General features: G+C 40.8%; 1 protein-coding gene across 1 annotated transcript in view; it reads left to right on the plus strand.

Moving 5' to 3' along the window:
• The first annotated feature begins 1,112 nt into the window (after positions 1–1,112).
• Positions 1,113–21,088, plus strand: part of LOC132886660 (uncharacterized) — a 252,235-nt gene continuing 232,259 nt past the window's right edge. Inside the window, exon 1 of the mRNA XM_060921593.1 lies at positions 1,113–1,217. The gene's annotated coding sequence lies outside the window, so the exon portion shown is untranslated. The remainder of the gene's footprint in view (positions 1,218–21,088) is intronic.

The following is a 21,088-nucleotide window of genomic DNA, read 5'->3' on the forward strand; positions in this document are numbered from 1 at the left end:
AGTCCATTTACTTTGAATGGTGTACCGAATTGTATACACTCACTGGCCATTTTAACTGGAACACGTGTATGTGCAGTGCGTGATTGTTACACTCATTTTTACAACACGATAACATAGTGGCTGCAGCCTCTACCGTACGTGAGGCAGTAGCCACAAAAAAGATTCACTATGACAAGTTTAAGGCAACATCATCCATGCATCAAAGCATCGAGGCAGGGTGAGAAGCATGCATTTTGTGAAGTATGTTGGTTCAGTTTCCCGATCAATTTTCTTCAAATATGGCACTCAGAATGCAGGATGATGCACCATTTTACACCATTACAAAAAAAGAAAATTACAAGGCGTGACTGTGTTATGCAGTCTCATCCACCGCGTTTCATTCTCTGGGGTTTGGCAAGTATGCTGCTGTTGGAGTCATTCCTCTCCTCCATTCCTTTTTATGCTGAATACCAGACTGGACCTGAACCCACCACACTGCGCAGGATATTTGCATGAATGCAATTTGATTGGCTGGCACCTACACTAGAAAATTTGCAGTTACCCAATTTAATTGTCTGGCGCCTGCCTTGCCACATGAAAAAACTGAACTTTTCCCAACTCCTATGGCAAGCAATGTAAGCAAACCAAAGCAACGAGCGTAACCACATTGAAAGTGAATGAGAAGCGTCTCCAGTGATGCCTCCGACGTGTGTGTGTGTGTGTGTGTCTGTGAATGCTCATATTACTCACTGCACCTTTAAATAGCTCAGCTACAATATCACACAGTGAGCATTTTTAATCTGTGTGTAGGTTTGTAAAACGGCCCTGAAATGACTGACTAATGAGAGAACCTCTGCAAAGCTAGGAAAAATCCTTTTACAAGATAATTTTTTAAAGGTGAAATGGGATTAAAAAAACATTTCCTAATTAACAACAAAAAAAGACTGAAAAAGCCTGTGTGTCTGTTACAAGCGCATCTAATTAAAAGCTGGATTAAAAGCGTGCACGCACCATGCTTGTTTTTGTTGTTAAACTATTTAAGTAACATTTCAAGTTTCAATTTGCGACCCGCCTTTAAAAAAGGCCGTCCTGTTTTTCATGCTCTTAATGCACTCCCTTTTTGTGCTGCTACACAGTAGTTCATAGAATAACATGCATGCACAGGACGTTGTGTTTTTTTCTGGATTAATTATACAATAAGCCTGCTGACTGTGGACAACATGTGCAAAAACCAAAAGGTAGGCACGTTTTCTGAATATGGATTTGATCACTTATTTTGTGCATCATCTGATATCTCTTTCTATATATTACACACACTGAGCAGTCTGTTAAACCACCCCCTGGTCCTGGAGTACCACTTCAGATAGCAAGACAACACTGAATCAAAATTATTGTTGATTTTTCCATCTGTATCGTCATCATTATTGTTGACATTGAAATCTCATTTATTTAGAAATGTTAGATCACCATTACAATTATGGCTGTCAAATGATTAAAATATTTAATCGCGATTAACCGCAATATTGTCCATCGTTATCTCACGATTAATTGAAAATTAATCACACATTTTTTAAATCTGTTATAAATGCAACTTAAAGGGATACTTTTTAAGTTTTTGGGGAGTGGGAGTGGGCAAATATGCTTGCTTTATGCAAATGTATGTGGCCAGGTCAGGAAGGAAGAATTTTAATTTTGAGGGTTTAGCACAATTCAGTGTGAACAAAACAATATAATATTTTCCTCTAGTTCTGTACTTAACTTCTATGCAATAAACTAAACTAAACTAACTCGGTGAAGTGGACTCTGGACAACAGTAGTGGCCATCTTTTAAATGAAAAAAAAAATACAAAACCCAAAGAAATACATTTGTTTAGTTGCACAGCTTATAAACATCTCATCTCATTATCTGTAACCGCTTTATCCTGTTCTACAGGGTCGCAGGCAAGCTGGAGCCTATCCCAGCTGACTACGGGCGAAAGGCGGGGTACACCCTGGACAAGTTGCCAGCTCATCACAGGGCTGACACATAGACACAGACAACAATTCACACTCACACCTACGGTCAATTTAGAGTCACCAGTTAACCTAACCTGCATGACTTTGGACTGTGGGGGAAACCGGAGCACCCGGAGGAAACCCACGCGGACACAGGGAGAACATGCAAACTCCGCACAGAAAGGCCCTCGCTGGCCACGGGGCTCGAACCCAGGACCTTCTTGCTGTGAGGCGACAGCGCTAACCACTACACCACCGTGCTGCCATTCATGAAATTTTCATATAAAATTAGTTAAAACCAGTGGTGGGCGGCACGGTGGTGTAGTGGTTAGCGCTGTCGCCTCACAGCAAGAAGGTCCTGGGTTCGAGCCCCAGGGCCGGCGAGGGCCTTTCTGTGTGGAGTTTGCATGTTCTCCCCGTGTCCACGTGGGTTTCCTCCGGGTGCTCCGGTTTCCCCCACAGTCCAAAGACATGCAGGTTAGGTTAACTGGTGACTCTAAATTGACCGTAGGTGTGAATGTGAGTGTGAATGGTTGTCTGTGTCTATGTGCCAGCCCTGTGATGACCTGGCGACTTGTCCAGGGTGTACCCCGCCTTTCGCCCGTAGTCAGCTGGGATAGGCTCCAGCTCGCCTGCGACCCTGTAGAAGGATGGAGCGGCTGGAGATAATGAGATGAGATGAGAAAACCAGTGGTAGTTGGTCAATAGGGGGCGCTGGGGCACTGCCCCCTTCCAATTATGAGAAAGGCTACCTGATATTAAACATAATAAATCCTTTTGCTTTATTCATTTAAGTCAAAATTGTTTACTTATCCTATTTCACCCTGTATCCATCTAATTATTTTTAACCCATTTTTAAAGTGTATTTATTTAAATTTTATGTGAATACCTACTGTATATACTTTCTGTATACTTCCGCCTGCCGAGGCACTGGCCAAATGAGTGTGTATGTGGCTACACAAACTTTTGGAGGGCAGGGGACCTGAGGCTGGGTTTTAACTGACGGATTCAGGATTTAGCTCAGGTTGCAGCAAAGTACTAAAATGTTTCACATAGTTTCAATGATTGATTGCTACCTGTCCTGCACATTTTAATGTTCTCTCTGCTCTAACACAAACAATTTGACTGAATCATGTGTGTGAAAGCGGGTGGTGTAGTGGTTAGCGCTGTCGCCTCACAGCAAGCGGGTCCGGGTTCGAGCCCCGTGGCGGGCGAGGGCCTTTCTGTGCGGAGTTTGCATGTTCTCCCCGTGTCCACGTGGGTTTCCTCCGGGTGCTCCGGTTTCCCCACAGTCCAAAGACATGCAGGTTAGGTTAACTGGTGACTCTAAATTGACCGTAGGTGTGAATGTGAGTGTGAATGGTTGTCTGTGTCTATGTGTCAGCCCTGTGATGACCTGGCAACTTGTCCAGGGTGTACCCCGCCTTTCTCCCGTAGTCAGCTGGGATAGGCTCCAGCTTGCCTGCGACCCTGTAGAACAGGATAAAGCGGCTACAGATAATGAGATGAGATGTGTGTGAAAGCAGTAAAAGCAATAAATCATGCAGGAACCAGGGTTAGGAAACATTTATACTATCCAGAATGTTTACAGAAGCGTGACACTTTGCATGAAATCAAGTAAAACAGGATTTTTTTTCTTCCTGTCTTAGCAGTTCCAGTCCTGCTGATCAGGAGGTTACTTAAAGGTGCAAAGCATGGGATCTGCAGGGCTGAAATTAAAAAAAAAGGGCAAAACATTGCTATAAACTATAATGGCAGGCCAATGGCCAATGTCATGTATTACCGTACCATTTGGTGCTGAAAATGAGCCCTTGGTAGGACCTGCAAGAATAAGCACAAATCATCAAACATGCTGGAAATGCATGCGAGTCAACAGTAAAGCAAACTTGTGTGGTTAGTATTTAGATTAGTACAAGGAACCTCTTGAAAGGTTCATATTTAATGGTACTCCAGACACATTTACACTATGTTAAATACCGTGAATGGTTGTCAGTTGCAAATAATTGCAAGATATTGAGCTTTGAACATTTAAGCTGTCATTAGGCTGTCATTTGCTCCAGTCATAATTGCTCTGCATTTCATACCGGTTTTGTCAAAACACAAGTGTGAGCATGTTTACTCGAGATGCCATAGCATGATGGCACATTTTATTTTTCAGGAATGATACTGATTTTTCTCTAGCCGCTTTATCCTTCTACAGGGTCGCAGGCAAACTGGAGCCTATCCCAGTTGACTACGGGCGAAAGGCGGGGTACACCCTGGACAAGTCGCCAGGTCATCACAGGGCTGACACATAGACACAGACAACCATTCACACTCACGGTCAATTTAGAGTCACCAGTTAACCTAACCTGCATGTCTTTGGGGGAAACCGGAGCAAACCCACGCGGACATGGGGAGAACATGCAAACTCCACACAGAAAGGCCCTCGCCGGCCACGGGGCTCGAACCCGGACCTTCTTGCTGTGAGGCGACAGCGCTAACCACTACACCACCGTGCCACCCTAAAAGATGCCATGTAAGTTAAAAACAAAATATCAGAAAAAAAAGTGTTCAAGCGGTTTTACACAGTTGATATTATAACATCGCCTGCACATTCTTTGCTGAACAGTGGGGTGTTGTTGTTAATGCTAGGCCAGATAGTTACTGTTCTTATTGTTTGACTTACAGTTGAAAGAAAGATTGTGAACCCTTCAGAATTACCAGGGCTTTTACATTGATTACTCATAAAATGTAATCTGATCATGTATATCACTGTTACCCTCACTGTTACCCTCACCTGCTGTTTTATGCAGTTATCTAACCAGCCAATCCCTTGACAGCAGCACAATGCATAAAATGAGGTAGATACAAATCACGAGCTTCAGTTAATGTTCACTTCAAACATCAGGATGGTAAAAACTGATCTCTGTGATTTTCACTGTGGTATGGGTGTTGGCGCTTGATGGACTGGTTTGAGTATTTCCGAAACTGCTGATCTCCTGGGGTTTTCACATGCAACAGTCTCTAGAGTTTACACAGAAGGGTCCAAAAAACATTGAGCGAGTAACAGTTTTGTGGGTGGAAATAAACGGCTTGTTGAAAAGAGAGGTCACTGTGGTATGGGTGTTGGCGCTTGATGGACTGGTTTGAGTATTTCCGAAACTGCTGATCTCCTGGGGTTTTCACATGCAACAGTCTCTAGAGTTTACACAGAAGGGTCCCAAAAACATTGAGCGAGTGACAGTTTTGTAGGTGGAAATAAACGGCTTGTTGAAAAGAGAGGTCAGAGGAAAATGATCAGTTTGAGATTGGTTTGGCCAGATTAGTTTGAGCTGCCAATTTGATTGGCAGATTGGTTTGAGCTGCCAGGAAGGTTACAGCAATTCTTGACAACCATGGTGCGCAGAAAAGCATCTCGGCATGCAACGGCAGAAGACCACATTGGGTTCCACTCCTGCCAGCCAAGAGAGCAAGTCAAGTACCTATTAAAGTGGCCAGTGAGTGTATATACAAATACAATATGAGTCAACTAATAGCACACATACAGTTGTAGGGCTGTTATGAATACTCAATTATAATTAACTACTCAATTATAAAATAAAAATCTTCAGTGAACATTATATTATAAACCAAGATTAAGAATTAGCATTTTTTAAGTTTCTCTTCCTTGTCTCCCTTTCAGTAAGAGACAGTCATGCTGTTACAGATACTGTAGTACATTTAGTTCAGAAAAGGCATGCATTATAAAAAAAGAACAATTTTGGTTCACACTGTCATCTCAGAGAAGGAAGGTTCTGGGTTCAAACCTGGCGGTCTACCTGGGGCCTTTCTGTGTGGAGTTTACATGTTCTCCTCATGCCTGTGTGGGTTTCCTCCAGGTGCTCCAGTTTCCTCCCACAGTCAAAAGACATGTGGATTAGATCAACCGGCTACTCTAATTTACCCATAGGTGTGAATGGCTTTCTGTCTGTCTGTGTTAGACCCATGATACACTGGCGACCTACCCAGGGTGTAGCCCACATCCCACCCAGTGTCAGTTGAGACTGGTTCCAAGCCACCCATGACCAGCAATGGATAAGCAGTATAGAAAATGAATGAATGATTGAATGAAATATTCATTATAAAAATACAGTAGTTATTGAGAATTTATTTTTCATTAAAAATTCAGAATTTTAGGATAAAATGAAGTCTATTTTGGGCAGCACGGTGGTGTAGTGGTTAGCACTGTCCCCTCACAGCAAGAAGGTTCTGGATTCGAGCCCAGTGGCCAACGGGTCTTTCTGTATGGAGTTTAGTACTTTTGTATTGCTTTCACTCCTGGGAACATGTTTCAGTAATGCAGTAAATTGGCCTCATCAATTACAAGGATTTATCCCTTTGTAATCCAGCACAAAGTAAAAACTTACCCTGTGTCCGAAATCGCTCACTCATTCACTACTCCCTATATAGGGAATTACTATATAGAGGACTATATAGTGAGCTCATTGGTAAAATGAAGAAAAAAAAATAATGCTTTTGGACACTAGTCCATCGCGCTGGTATTTACGTCATTACTGTTGCACAATTAAAACGTGCCAGATCAGTCACCTGGTGGGTTTTCAAAATAATAAATACATGCATGTATTTTTGTGATAAAATACATATTACACTAAGCGTATTTTCCACATTAATAAATACAAAGTATCTGCATTTTTCATTTTTTTTTAAATCAAGGCTGAATACTTTCTTCTTTGTTGCTGCCTTTTATTAAATCAAATGTGAGACTTTTAATTTGATTTCTTTCAGCGTGACTACAATGCATGATAGGATATATTGCTTTGGTTAGTGACCATCACTGTACACTACTTTTCGTGATGCATTGTGGGATACTTTGAGTGCACTATATAGGGTGTAAATAATCCTCACTCAGGTTTTGGACAGCACTACAAAATGGCGTTCCCACTATATAGTGCCCTATACAGTGAGTAGGGAGCGATTTCGGACACAGGGCAAGAGAGGGCTTTTCCATTGTGGTACAGCAAAGTAGAAAAGTAAGCTTGTTCAATATAAAAATTTAATCATCCTAGACAATCTTCCATTCATCCATTACCACTTATCCTGTGCAGGGTCACAGGCAAGCTGGAGCCTACCCCAGCTGACTATGGGCGAGAGGCGGGGTACACCCTGGACAAGTCGCCAGGTCATCGCAGGGCTGACACACAGAGACAAACAACCATTCACACTCATGGTCAATTTAGAGCCGCCAATTAACCTAACTTTGGGGGAAACCGGAGCACCCAGAGGAAACCCACGCAGACAACATACAAACTCCACACAGAAAGGCACCCATTGGCTACTGGGCTCAAACCCAGAATCTTCTTGCTGTGAGGCGACAGCGCTAACCGCTACACCATCATGCCGACCTCCTAGACAGTCTTGCTTATTCTCATTGTCCAGACATGTGTTCCCATTAGGTAACAGACAAAGCAATGTTTAACTATCAGCTATTTTAAAAAGTAAATTGTTCTCTGTGCACAGTATTGTTCAGAATATCTGCAGGAAATACTCCACCTATCTGGTGGAAAACAAACAGGAAGTCTTGAACAAAGTGTTGTCATCTACTGCCTAACATGAAATTCAACAGCATTAACTATCTTCTGACATTCAACATCATTTTGACTTTGCTGTGATCCGACTTACATTCAGTCATATTTGAAATTGTTCATGATAGAGATTGGAAATGGGAATGAGAGGAAGAAATGCTCTGCTTAAAAAAAAAAACTCACATGAAAATGACAGACGCTTGGTGAACTGCAACACAAAGAAAACAATGAAATTCAATACAGAAAGTCAAAAGCAGTTGTGTACATAAAACATTACATTACTGTCGTTTATTAGATGACTATAGCTGTTAGAAAATGCAAACAAAGATCATAATGATATTAATTCTGTACTAGAATGGTAGGACTATGTATTAGGGCAGTTGAATTGTAAACAAATGATAAATTATAAATGACATACGTCAGTTTCGCTGCAGCTGAAGTGACAGGTCACCGAGTCATGACACTTATCCAATGTCACTGATGAGCTTGTAGCACTGATGACTGGCTCAGTAAAATTAATATCTCCTGTCTCATAACTGGCCACTGCCATGCCCTGATGAAGAAATCAAAAGAAGGAAGAAAGGAGGGAAGAGGTTAAAAATGTACATATAAGCTTATTCACAATAGCATCTGTGTTTATAGGATCATATCATGCAAAATCTATATTCCAGTGTGCAGCTGCTTCAAGGGAACCTGCAGCGAAAAATAAACATAGGCTAGAATTATTACACATTTTGCACAAATGCGTTTTGACCCGTCTGTATTGTCACATTGTGTCGCATAAAGCAGTGCTTTTAAGATTCTTTTGTATTCCCACTCACTTAAATTCCACTTCAGGGTGCAGCCAGATTGCTATTTTGTGGGTGGAGTCAAAGATAAGCATGATGTAGAATCATTGATAGGTTTCCTGTATCTTGATTGGCTCGCTGCATCTGACACTGTGATGTAGCCGGATGTACAAAACATTGTTATATTGTTATCCCTAATCATACCGGGTGGGGTCGTTTCCGACCCCGGACGTCTATTTTTTAGGATAAAAAATTTAATATGCGTTATTTTTTCATGAAATTTCATGAATTTGTCACATTTTTTGCAGGTTACAGGATACGCATCTGGATTCTTTGTGCCCTCGATGCCTGCTTTTTATCAAACCAAAAACCACTGGGGTCGTAAATGACCCCACTCGTTTTTCACTATTTAGCCATATAGTACATGTTTTTTATTCAGTGTATTTTACCCAATTTTGTCTTTTCAGATTGAAATATGGCAGGCAGACCAAGAGTAGTGAGATACTTGAGAAGAGAAGAGATTCAAAGACTCTTAGAGTAGGACAGTACCACAGATGAGAGTGAACCAAATGAATCTGACTCTGAGGAAGAAGCAGACCACATATCTGAAGCATCAGACAGAGGTGACACTGAGAGTGCCAGTGATAATGATCCAGAGGTTGAACACCATGGAAATCAACAATGCCCTGACGACGGAGAGGCTGAAATAAATCAAGGAAGGGGAAGAGGCCATGGCAGAGGTCGTGGCAGAGATCGTGCCAGGGGGCGTGGGCGAGGCCAGGACAATGGTGCAATTCCCCAAGGCCAAGCCCAGCCTAACAACCCTGCTGTGGACCAAGACCACATAATTGGTAAAGATGGAACTGTTTGGGATAAGGCCCAGCCACCGCAGGGACGAAGGCGAGCCCAGGATATTTTGAGACAGGCCCTGGAATCACACCAGAAGGAAGATGTACTGATATACTGCAGTCTTTCCAACTTTTTATCACCCAGCCAATAGTGATTCAGATTGTCCAAGAGACAAATAGAAAGGGTCGCCGGAAGACTACTGAGTACAATGCTGTTCATCCTCAGAGTCAGAAAGTATGGAAGGATGTTGATGAAGTGGAAATATTTTTGAAAAAAATAGGTTTGGTTGAATCAAATTGGTGTCCTAGATATACAGTACATAGAATAGTATAGAATAGTATTTGTGGATCTCTAACAAGATGTTTAATAAAGAATATTGATCTCTTATGAAGCTTTTGTTGTCTACACATAAAAAATGTAACGATATTTGGCTAAAAATAACTTGGGGTCGTAACCGACCCCACCCGGTATGAATAGGTTGCAAAATATGCCGGTATGATTAGGGTTAAAAAAATGGCTGAGTACAAAGCCTATGGTTGCAGAAATCATAAACGTGATATTAAGGGAAAGCATTTTTCCTGTGTTCTATTGCCAACAACCGAGCAAAGTAAATGACTTACTAAACAGTGGCTACACAACCTGGGAACAAGTCACACTTTGGGTTGTATTATCAATATCGATCATATTTAAATGCTGTACAGGTACCCTTTAATGTAAAAAAATCAATTACTACTGATCTTAACACTCCACATGCATTGTATTGCTGTCTAGCAAACGCTTGCTGTGAATTTGTGATCAGATATGAGAAGAAAGACAGGGCCTGTGCCCGAAATCACTCACTATATAGTGGACTGTAGTGCTGTCCGAATGTATAGTGAGAATTATTACACTCTATATTAGTTCACTCAAATTATCCCACAATGCATCATGAAAAGTAGTGTAGAACCAATGGCCACTAACAAAGCGATATAGATCATCATGCATTGCAATCACACTGGGGGGAAAAAGTGTGTTGGGGTGAATGGACGGAGGAAGAAACACATTATAAACAGATATTCAAATACAATTAAAAATAGTAAGAGAATAGAAAATAAGCTAAAATAGAATACAAGAATAAAAGTTACAGTGCGGAGCGAGGATTTAATCAAAAGCCTCAGATTTGATTTAATAAAAGGCAGTGGCAAAAAAGAAAGTATTCAGCCTTGATTTAAAAGAACTGAAAGATGCAGCAGACACAAAGTACTTTGTATTTATTAATGTGGGAAATACGCTCAGTATAATATGAATTTATCACAAAAATACATGCATGATGTGGCAGCGGGTGCATGGCCAAGCATCAGTTTGTGAATGGAGGGCGGGGTTGGGAAAGGTAAGTGGCTAAGTTATTCCACCTGCTGTCAATTAGTGTGTGTGTTACAGGGACGGAGTATAAAAGGAGGGGGAGAGCAGAGAAAAGGAACTCCAGTGTGTGCGTGCGCGACAGCTGAAAAAAAAAAAAAAAAAAATTATATATATATATATATATATATATATATATATATATATATATATATATATATATATATATATATATGGGTCCGTCTCAGAAACTGGTCTCTCATTTGGGACATTATGGTCAAAAAATAATTTTTTTTTTTTTTTGCATTTACCTAACACTCAATGTTTCTTTTGTCATGTTTACTAAGAATAAAGATAGCATCTTGCTTTATCTGGCCTCCACTGTGGAAATCTTTTTTGATTACAATTCAAATGCTTTTGTAAAATTGATTTACATATAAAATAACTACATCATGAAGAATTAAAGCCCCTCCTTCACAGATGAGTGAAAATATTGAATAAATTTCCTCCTTTTGATTGCTTGGGTTAAAAATGCCAAGTTATGATGACTGAATTGATTATTCACTTAAATATGAATAATATGATACATTTTGGGTATTTGATATGGCGAAATAAGACACAATGGAAAAATCAAGAACACACCGGAAAGATGAGAATAACGGCGGTGGTAAAAGAACAGCGACTGTACCGGCTGAAGGTCGCGCGGATCTCTGCTGCGGCGCGCGAGCAACGGGACATCACTACCGCACCGGGCGGAGCGCGAGGCGGGGCAAAATGACTGGCCGTAGATTCTATCAAAAGTTTGATCTAAATTGACCATGGTTGCAAAATATTGGCCAAAAATACGCAAACATTACGAAGTATGAAAGTAAGATGAAAAAGAAACATTCTATTGCCTTATACTGCAAGACTAAAACAAAATAAAACTGTCAAAACTCACCTTTTCAGTGATAATGTCTGAACAGATCACCCGCGTAACAGAAAGACCGCAAATGGAAGCACGATCAACTTCTAACTGTTGGAGTGGAAAATTCCATTCTACACATGCAAATTGTTAATGTGTGTCCTTCCCCGCACACAAATAACACGCTACGGTAAAAAATACACCACAACTCATTTTATAGCTCAGAAATTCATACAAGACCCGCTACCATCGTAACATATGCTGTAAGAAACATATTCTATACCGAACTTTCAGCTTTCGTTTTAAAAAACAAAATCGCAGATTTATAACTGAATTTTTATATGGCGTAGTGATTTTAAGTTACTACTTTTGGCGAGGTAGTGACCTTGACCCTGAGGCTTTCCGTTTAGATCAAAACACACGATCATATTGGTTTTGGGTATGCGGAAAACGGAGTTACAACAGTGATCAAATATTTTGCATGATGTTTTATTACGGTTATGATTATTCTGTGAGTGCACCAATCCTTAGGTGGATAAAGTTACAACTTAAAATACAATTAGTGATAACTGTAGACTTTTCAGTGGACGACAACCTTTTAAGGGAATGCAATGTAGTCAATCATTTATCATGTCCCAGATCAAGCTGCCATTTTTCCACAAATTTGCAGAATTTTTGCCAAATTCTGAATAGAGTATTCACATCAAAGATTGAGTTTTATCTGTATCATTTCTTTCATCATTTTATTTCAAATTAAAACCAACATCACCATTCATAGCCATATAGTTTATTGACTGAGTATATTTAGTGGGGTACCCCCACAGTACCCAGTTTCTGAGACAGGCCTATATATCTCGGCTAGAAATAATGATATATATATATATATATATATATATCTCATCTCATCCCATTATCTCTAGCCGCTTTACCCTGTTCTACAGGGTCGCAGGCAAGCTGGAGCCTATCCCAGCTGACTACGGGCGAAAGGCGGGGTACATGCTGGACAAGTCGCCAGGTCATCACAGGGCTGACACATAGACACAGACAACCATTCACACCTACGGTCAATTTAGAGTCACCAGTTAACCTAACCTGCATGTCTTTGGACTGTGGGGGAAACTGGAGCACCCGGAGGAAACCCACGCGGACACGGGGAGAACATGCAAACTCTACACAGAAAGGCCCTCGCCGGCCACGGGGCTCGAACCCAGACCTTCTTGCTGTGAGGCGACAGCGCTAACCACTACACCACCGTGCCGCCCTCTCTATATACATTAAACACCTGATGAGAGAGCAAGCCACTCGCGAAACAGGCTTGTCGTGCACAACAAAATTATGCGTACAAATTGAAGTGTTTTCTCTTTATTTTGTTGTGTGTGTGTGTGTGTGTGTGTGTGTATAATTAATATATATTAGGAATAAAAGTTTGTAAGAACTTCAGTTCCCACCTGTCGTGCTTCTGTACTCCACCCACATCAGGGATTCAGATCAGCCGACTGATCTGGCACGTTTTAATTGACAGTAATGATGTAAATAACGGCACAGTGGAGTAGTGTCCAAAAGTATTTTTTCATTTTATCAATGAGCTCACTATATAGTCCTCTATATAGTAATTCCCTATATAGGGAGTAGGGAGTAGTGAACGAGGGAGTGATTTCAGACACAGGGATTGCTTGCAAAATCCTTAATTTCCCTGAGGGAACCCACCCAAAGGGATCAATAAAGTTTTATCTAATCTAATCTAATCTAATCTAATCTAATCTAATCTAATCTAATCTAATCTAATCTAATCTAATCTAATCTAATCTAATCTAAAAACTGAAAGTATGGCCAAATGTCTCAGGAGTCTGTCTTCTAATAGAGCCATGGCTACAATTATCGACAACATAATTATCGACACCTTTTCAGATTTACCAATAAAAAACAATTTTACAAAGGTGAGTTTCAGTTACAACAGTTATTGGTTAATTAATCAACTGGAAGGACAACCCCGCCCTTTGAGCTTGTTGTCTGATGACACAGCCCATTACCTGAGATGGAATTTTTTTTTAGCACGATCGGCAATTTAAGGAAAATCCGGATGTTATCATCGCAGGTAAGCATGGTGGAAAAATCATGAACATGTTTTACTTACCAAATTCACCGATGTTTCATGATCTCCTTGTCGAAACCTACTTTGTTTCTTACTCTTTCATTTGACAGTTGTCATTTTGTATCTAAACGTGCATTTGAGAAGTCAAGTGAGGTGTCGATAATAGTGATCACTTTCACCATGGGCGTAGTGGACGCGGGGTATGTGGGGGACATGTCCCCCGCACTTCCCGTATTTGTGCCCTCTGTCCCCTGCACTTTTTACAGCCAGTACAACCACTCAATTTATTTTTAACATGTGGAAACGCGTTTTTCCGAGCTGCCTCTAAACGCATCATGAGCAGGCGGAGCTCAGGCGGCAAACAAACACCGCTGTTGTGTGTGATCAGAGACACTTTAGAAAATATTGTATGAGTATCTTTGGTGTGATTCAGATCTGGGCAGCGCTTCTGTATGTTCAGCAAACCAGCCAAGTGGCTAAAGACTTTAGACAGTTTTTTCCAAACAAACCGTGTAAGTTGAGTAATGCTGTTGAATGTAGATAATGTTTAGCTAAAAGAGGACAAATAGATGTCAATTTAGTTAGTTAAGCTAGCTAGCTAAACTAGCTAGAGGCGGTAGTAACTAGTTACATTTACTCCGTTACATTTACTTGAGTAACTTTTTGGATAAATTGTACTCTTAAGAGTTGTTTTGTTGCAAAATATATTTTACTTTTACTTGAGTAATATTATTCTAAAGTAACAATACTCTTACTTGAGTAACGTTACTATTTTGGCTACTCTAAGATTACTCACTTCTGGGTAGAAAATAAGAATATAAATGTATTTGTGTTCCTTTGACTGTTATTTTTGTAAAGATTTGATTTATTTTTGTGGTAGTTAAAGTTTAAAGTACATGATTTTGCTGATTATTATTACTTTATTCCTAATTCTATTTCAAAATGTTGCTTTCCATATTTTTGTGAGAGAGGAGACAGTGGACCAGAGGCCAACAGGGATGATTATGCAGGGTCACAGGTGAGAAGAGAATATAACTAGCTATGTCACTACTACTATTCTTAATTCTATTTATAAATTTTACTTTATAGATTTATAGATTTTGACTTTAGATTTTGATAGTATATCATTTTAAAGAACTATCGGTTCCCTGGTGCTGTGCTGTTTGTGGTTCTTTAGCTGCTAAGGAGAGGTGCAACTGAATGCAAGAGGACGATAAATCACTCAATAGACCTCTGAACAATTTGTCCCCCTCACTTCTAAAATGATGGCTACGCCCCTGCCAGTGTCCACCATTATCGACACCCTGTGGAATTAAGTGACATTTACAGCTGTTCGATCTTTGTGTAACATTGTTGAAGTAGATGAAGTACTTTAAAAAAAAAAAAAAAAAGTGCTGTGATTTATATATTTTTTTCTGATTCATAACAGAATGGAATGTTTATAGAGTATTTGGAATCCGATTGCAATAAATAGAATTAGAGCAGAATTAAATTCCTAGCATATAAAAAAATTACATGCTTGAAGTATTCAGATTTTTTTTTATTCCATTCAGAAAACATTTTTTGCAGGTTGTTGTAAATATCTACCACATATTACAATATCAATTGCCTGTTGACATTTATTGGTAAACTACAAAATTAGAAATTAATACAAACAACAACAACAAATGATTAACAAAATGTGATCTATGAAATTACTTAGAAAGTGGGTAGAAAATGGAACAAAAAGATTTGACACAGGTTAAACATTGTCAGTTCATTTGTTTACATTTGTTTATGAATTATTTCTTCATTTACGCAAGTACAGACATCGATATATTTATCTAAAAGATATTTTGTACTAAATATACGTCTATGTAAAACAAAATTTAAATAAAACCTGTTTTTGTTAACTTAGTACCACATACTGATCATTTTTTAAATAAATAATCATCTGGATGTCGATAATTGTGGAACGGTGTCGATAACTGTGGACAAAGGTTATACTTTGGAACGATGGATACTTGTGAAACGGTGTCACGTGATCTGATACGCCAAGTACCTGGGAATCAACTCATTTTTTTTTCCAGTGGAAGTTTGAGTAATTATTCATGCACAGTTTACATATTGAAAGTTTTTTCTACTTTTGCAACGGCCAAAAGATCGTTAAGGTGTCGATAATTGTAGCCGCCACTCTATTCTACTTTTCTTTGCTGCATTTATACATTTGCGAGAACAGGTTGAATTTTCTCCCCAGTCTTTTTACTAAGGGTGGTATTTGTTTCTCTAATCCTCGAAGACCCCAGGTTTTTCCAAATAGCTTTCATGTGAGCGAGTCATTAATATAATTTTACGAAAATATATTAGTCTAATTTTTAGACAATCACATAATATTAGAGGCGGCACGGTAGCGTAGTGGTTAGCGCTGTCGCCTCACAGCAAGAAGGTCCTGGGTTCGAGCCCCGGGGCCGGCGAGGGCCTTTCTGTGTGGAGTTTGCATGTTCTCCCTGTGTCCGCGTGGGTTTCCTCCGGGTGCTCCGGTTTCCCCCACAGTCCAAAGACATGCAGGTTAGGTTAACTGGTGACTCTAAAATTGACCGTAGGTGTGAATGTGAATGGTTGTCTGTGTCTATGTGTCAGCCCTGTGATGACCTGGCGACTTGTCCAGGGTGTACCCCGCCTTTCGCCCGTAGTCAGCTGGGATAGGCTCCAGCTTGCCTGCGACCCTGTAGAAGGATAAAGCGGCTAGAGATAATGAGATGAGACATAATATTAGAGATGGCATGGTACCACTTCTGCTTTCTGATACCAATACTGATGCTGATAGCTTGAGGATCAGCCAATATCGATACTGATCTGATATTTTTCTTTTGAAAGCTTGGACTTTTTTTTTTTTTACTGAAACACTTAAAAATACAGGAAAAATATCAAGAGCTAAAAGCATGACTTGCAAAAAAAAAAAAAAACCACACAACAAACCCACTGTATAATAAATATAAATTAATAAGGTCATAAGTCATTATAAAAGTATGAAAATATTAAGTCAGTCCAAACAAAGCATGTTATAAAGCATCTTCATATATAAACATTTCCAGTTTTTAAAAATAAATTAATTAAAAAATAAACATTGAAAAAATACAATTATTTTCTGTTCTTTTTTTTTTGGTTTGTGCTGTTACCAGATTAATGGCATCTGTACTTCCAGTCAACTAAACAGATTATCAGAGATCATAACTATGCAACTTTTATAGTTTATTTAGTCTAATTGACCAGTTCAAAAGGGAACCTAATCCGATGTTTTATGAACACGACTCTCGTCATCAGGACAAATGTAAAGTTACAGAGTTGATCGAAAAATTACCTCAACGTTCCACTGGACACTGCAGGTACGGTCAGTCATTTTTTCTTTGATGTCAGGTGGGAGGTCATAGAACACATGACCATTAGGCAGTATTATGGACTGATGCTGAAGGACCGGTACATAAAGCGTCGGGGTGATCATGTTTAGCAGCAGAACTAAAACTGAGAAAAACACACACACACACACACACACACACACACACACACACACACACACACGGTTAATTTGAATCTTTGCTCTTTTACACATTAGGCAAATACATTTTCTGTTTTACTACATTTTGACCACTAGGGGGCGCCAAGACTTTGTCTGGTGTATGGAATGTATGGTTTTGCGCTGCATGGCACTAGGGCTGCGTACCGAAACGTAACATCAGGTACAGGTACCGGTACAGAGGTTTAGGTACAGGTCCGGACCTGTACCTGTACAATTTGACAAACCAACATGTGTTCTTCTGAACTTCTTCAATAATGACAGAAACATTAATAAACTGTTGACAACTTGTCAGTATCTTTATTCAAAGAAAACCTAACATAACTAGGTTTCCTACCCCACTTCTCAGTCACCCTCTGTCTCACACTATAGTTAACTTGGGACAAAAAGTCATAAGTTGTCTCACAGTGAGAAGTGACTACACTAGAGTACTATAGACCACGCGCAGTCCGCGGCCTTTAACTTGCACAGCAAAATTACACAAAGCAACAAAGGCCACCAATGCCAGCAAAGGAAAAATGGCTGACCTGCTTTTGAGTCTTTTTGACCAATCAGAACGCTGGAACAGTCAAGCTCTCGCAATGTCTCTTGAGACTATGGCGAGAGGATCTCAAATCAAAGATGGCTCTGATTTCAAGTTTCAGCACGGCATTTTATGTCTTTTCCAGTGCTAAATTTTCGTCTTTGTGGTAGGATTTACGCATCTTCAGTCACAAAATAAGCATATACTTGGTGTAAATTTATATCGGTACAGTACCGGTACTTCATAATCCAGTATTTTGGACCTGTACCGAATCGATTTTCATGGTACAGTACCGGTACACAGTACCGGTACACAGCCCTACATGGCACTGTGCCTCAGCTGCGAGTCTTTTTCCTCTTCTTCTTCTTTTGGCTGCTCCCGATTAGGGGTCACTACAGCGGATCTTTCGTCTCCATTGCTCCCTGTCTTCCGCATCCTTCTCTACCACACCTGCCACTTTCATTTACACTCTCACCACATCCATGTATCTCCTCTTTGGCCTTCCTTGTTTTCGTGTGCCTGACAGCTCCATCCTCAACATTCTCCTTCCAACATGTTCTGCATCTCTTCTCAGGATGTGCCCGTACCATCTCAGTCTCATCTCTTAGCTTAATTCCTAAGCTCTCCACATATACTGTCCCTCTGATGTGCTCGTTCCTTATCCTGTCCAACCTCATCACTCCCATCGCAAACCTTAACATCCTCAACTCCGCCACCTCCAACTTTGTCTCCTGTCTCTTCGTTAAGGGTACGGGCTCCAATCCATCCATCACAGCTGGTCTCACCACTGTCTTATACATCTTACCTTTCACTTTTGCTGGGACTTTCCCATCACAAATGACTCCCGAAATCCTTCTCCAACTGCTCCACCCTGCCTGAACACTCTCTCACCTCACTATTGCAGCCCCCATTTTCCTGCACACTTGACCCCAGGTACTTGAATTCACCAACTTCCTTTATGTCTACTTCTTGCATCTTCACTACACTCTCATCCCCATTCTCATTGATCCACATGTATTCTGTTTTGCTGCTGCTCACCTTCATTCCTCTTCATTCCAATGCATACCTCCATCTCTCCCAACTCAACCTCCTTTCTACTTTCACCACATATCACAATATCATCCGCAAACATCATGTTCCAGGGTGACACTTGCCTCACTTCGTCTGTCAAGCTATCCATCACTATGGCAAACCTGAAAGGACTCAAAGCAGATCCTTGGTGAAGTCCCACCTTCACCTTGAACCATTCAGTCATTCCAACTGCACACCTCACTGCTGTTTCACTGTTCTCAGCTGTGAGGTAAAAAAAAAATCCATGTAGCTTTTTTTTCCCTCCTGTTTTTGTCCCTCTCATCCCTCCTCTTTGGTGTAACTGAAGAATTTGGAAAGCTGAAGTACTTCCAATAGTTCTCATAAAAAAGAGCTAGTAAGAGTCTTACTCACATCAAAACAATGCCCAAAATAAACAGATGAAAGGTTTACTGTAACTGCCAACCCACTTGCGGGACATGGCTTTGTCATAGAGTTACTTTATTCATCTTGCATAAGAATTCTTCATGTTACTGGCATTACAGTTCCTCTCAGAAGTCACTTGCTGCTCACACCTCTTTTTTTCCAGAGAAAGCAGACAATGTATGCACATTACCACACATGCATAATTTGATGAATAAGATGACTCAAAGTACTTCCATTCTTGCTATAACTTAATAATGATTTCTCTTACTTTTTCCATACAAGTCCAAATAAACAATTTTCAATAGTTTTACTGACCAACTTAATTTATATTTCCAAAATATAGTTAAGTTAGAATTTGATGCCTGCAACACACTCAAAAAAAATTTGAACAGCAACATTATTACAATTGTATTGCATCACCTTTCCTTTTAATAACACTTTTTAATCCTATAAGAACTGAGGATACTAATTGTTACAGTTTTGCAATTTTTGTCCATTTTTGCTTGATACAAGAATTCAGCTGCTCAACTGTCTGCGGTCGCCGTTGTCCGAATCTCCTCTTCATGATGCGCCATACATTCTCAATAGAAGACACATCTGGACGGACAGCAGGCCATTCAAGCACATGCACTCTGTGTCTATGAAGCCATGCTGTTGTAGCCTGTGCAGAATGAGGCCTGGCATTGTCCTGCTGAAATATGCATGGACTTCCCAGGAAGAGATGTTGCCTTGATGGATATGTCCATCTAAAATCCCAATATATGTTCCAGTATGGCAGCACGGTGGTGTAGTGGTTAGCGCTGTCGCCTCACAGCAAGAAGGTCCTGGGTTCGAGCCCCGTGGCCGGCAAGGGCCTTTCTGTGCGGAGTTTGCATGTTCTCCCCGTGTCCGCGTGGGTTTCCTCCGGGTGCTCCGGTTTCCCCCACAGTCCAAAGACATGCAGGTTAGGTTAACTGGTGACTCTAAATTGACCGTAGGTGTGAATGTGAGTGTGAATGGTTGTCTGTGTCTATGTGTCAGCCCTGTGATGACCTGGTGACTTGTCCAGGGTGTACCCCGCTTTTCGCCCGTAGTCAGCTGGGATAGGCTCCAGCTTGCCTGCGACCCTGTAGAACAGGATAAAGCGGCTAGAGATAATGAGATGAGATGTTCCAGTATCCAGAGGTGGAAAAACCCAGGTTGCAGAAAGTAAAAACCCTGCCACATTTTTGCTCCAGCCAATTCAATGAACCAGCTGATCCTAATTACCACATCCCCTAAGCCAGGTTGATGAGCTAATTGGTGAAATCACCTGTGTTGAGAGCACAGGCAGAAGGAAAACCTAAGCAGGACTTTTACTTTGTCAATCCAGTTTTTCCACCTCTGCCAGTATCAAATGGTACCTTCACACACATGCAACTCACTTATGCCATGGGCACTGATGCACCCCATACCATCATACAGTAGGTGCTGGCTTTTGCACCTTTCTCTGATAACAAACTGGATGGTCGTGTTCACCTTTGGTACGGAGAACTCGATGTCTGGTTTTCACGAAAACAAGCTGAAATGTGGACTCATCTGACCACAGCACACATTTCCATTGTCTTTCGGTCCATCTGAGATGAGTTCCGGCTCAGAGAAATTCACAGCGTTTCTGCATAAAATTGATGAATGGCTTCTTCCTTGTGTAATACAGTTTCAGGTTGCATTTCTGGGCGGCACGGTGGTGTAGTGGTTAGTGCTGTTGCCTCACAGCAAGAAGGTCCGGGTTCGAGCCCCGTGGCCGGCGAGGGCCTTTCTGTGCGGAGTTTGCATGTTCTCCCCGTGTCCGCGTGGGTTTCCTCTGGGTGCTCTGGTTTCCCCCACAGTCCAAAGACATGCAGGTTAGGTTAACTGGTGACTCTAAATTGACCGTAGGTGTGAATGTGAGTGTGAATGGTTGTCTGTGTCTATGTGTCAGCCCTGTGATGACCTGGCGACTTGTCCAGGGTGTACCCCGCCTTTCGCCCGTAGTCAGCTGGGATAGGCTCAGTTGTTGAGGGACATTTGAAGGAGCTGACGATCATCCC

Source organism: Neoarius graeffei, chromosome 5 (assembly GCF_027579695.1).
Source record: "Neoarius graeffei isolate fNeoGra1 chromosome 5, fNeoGra1.pri, whole genome shotgun sequence".
In the NCBI taxonomy this organism is placed as follows: domain Eukaryota; kingdom Metazoa; phylum Chordata; class Actinopteri; order Siluriformes; family Ariidae; genus Neoarius; species Neoarius graeffei.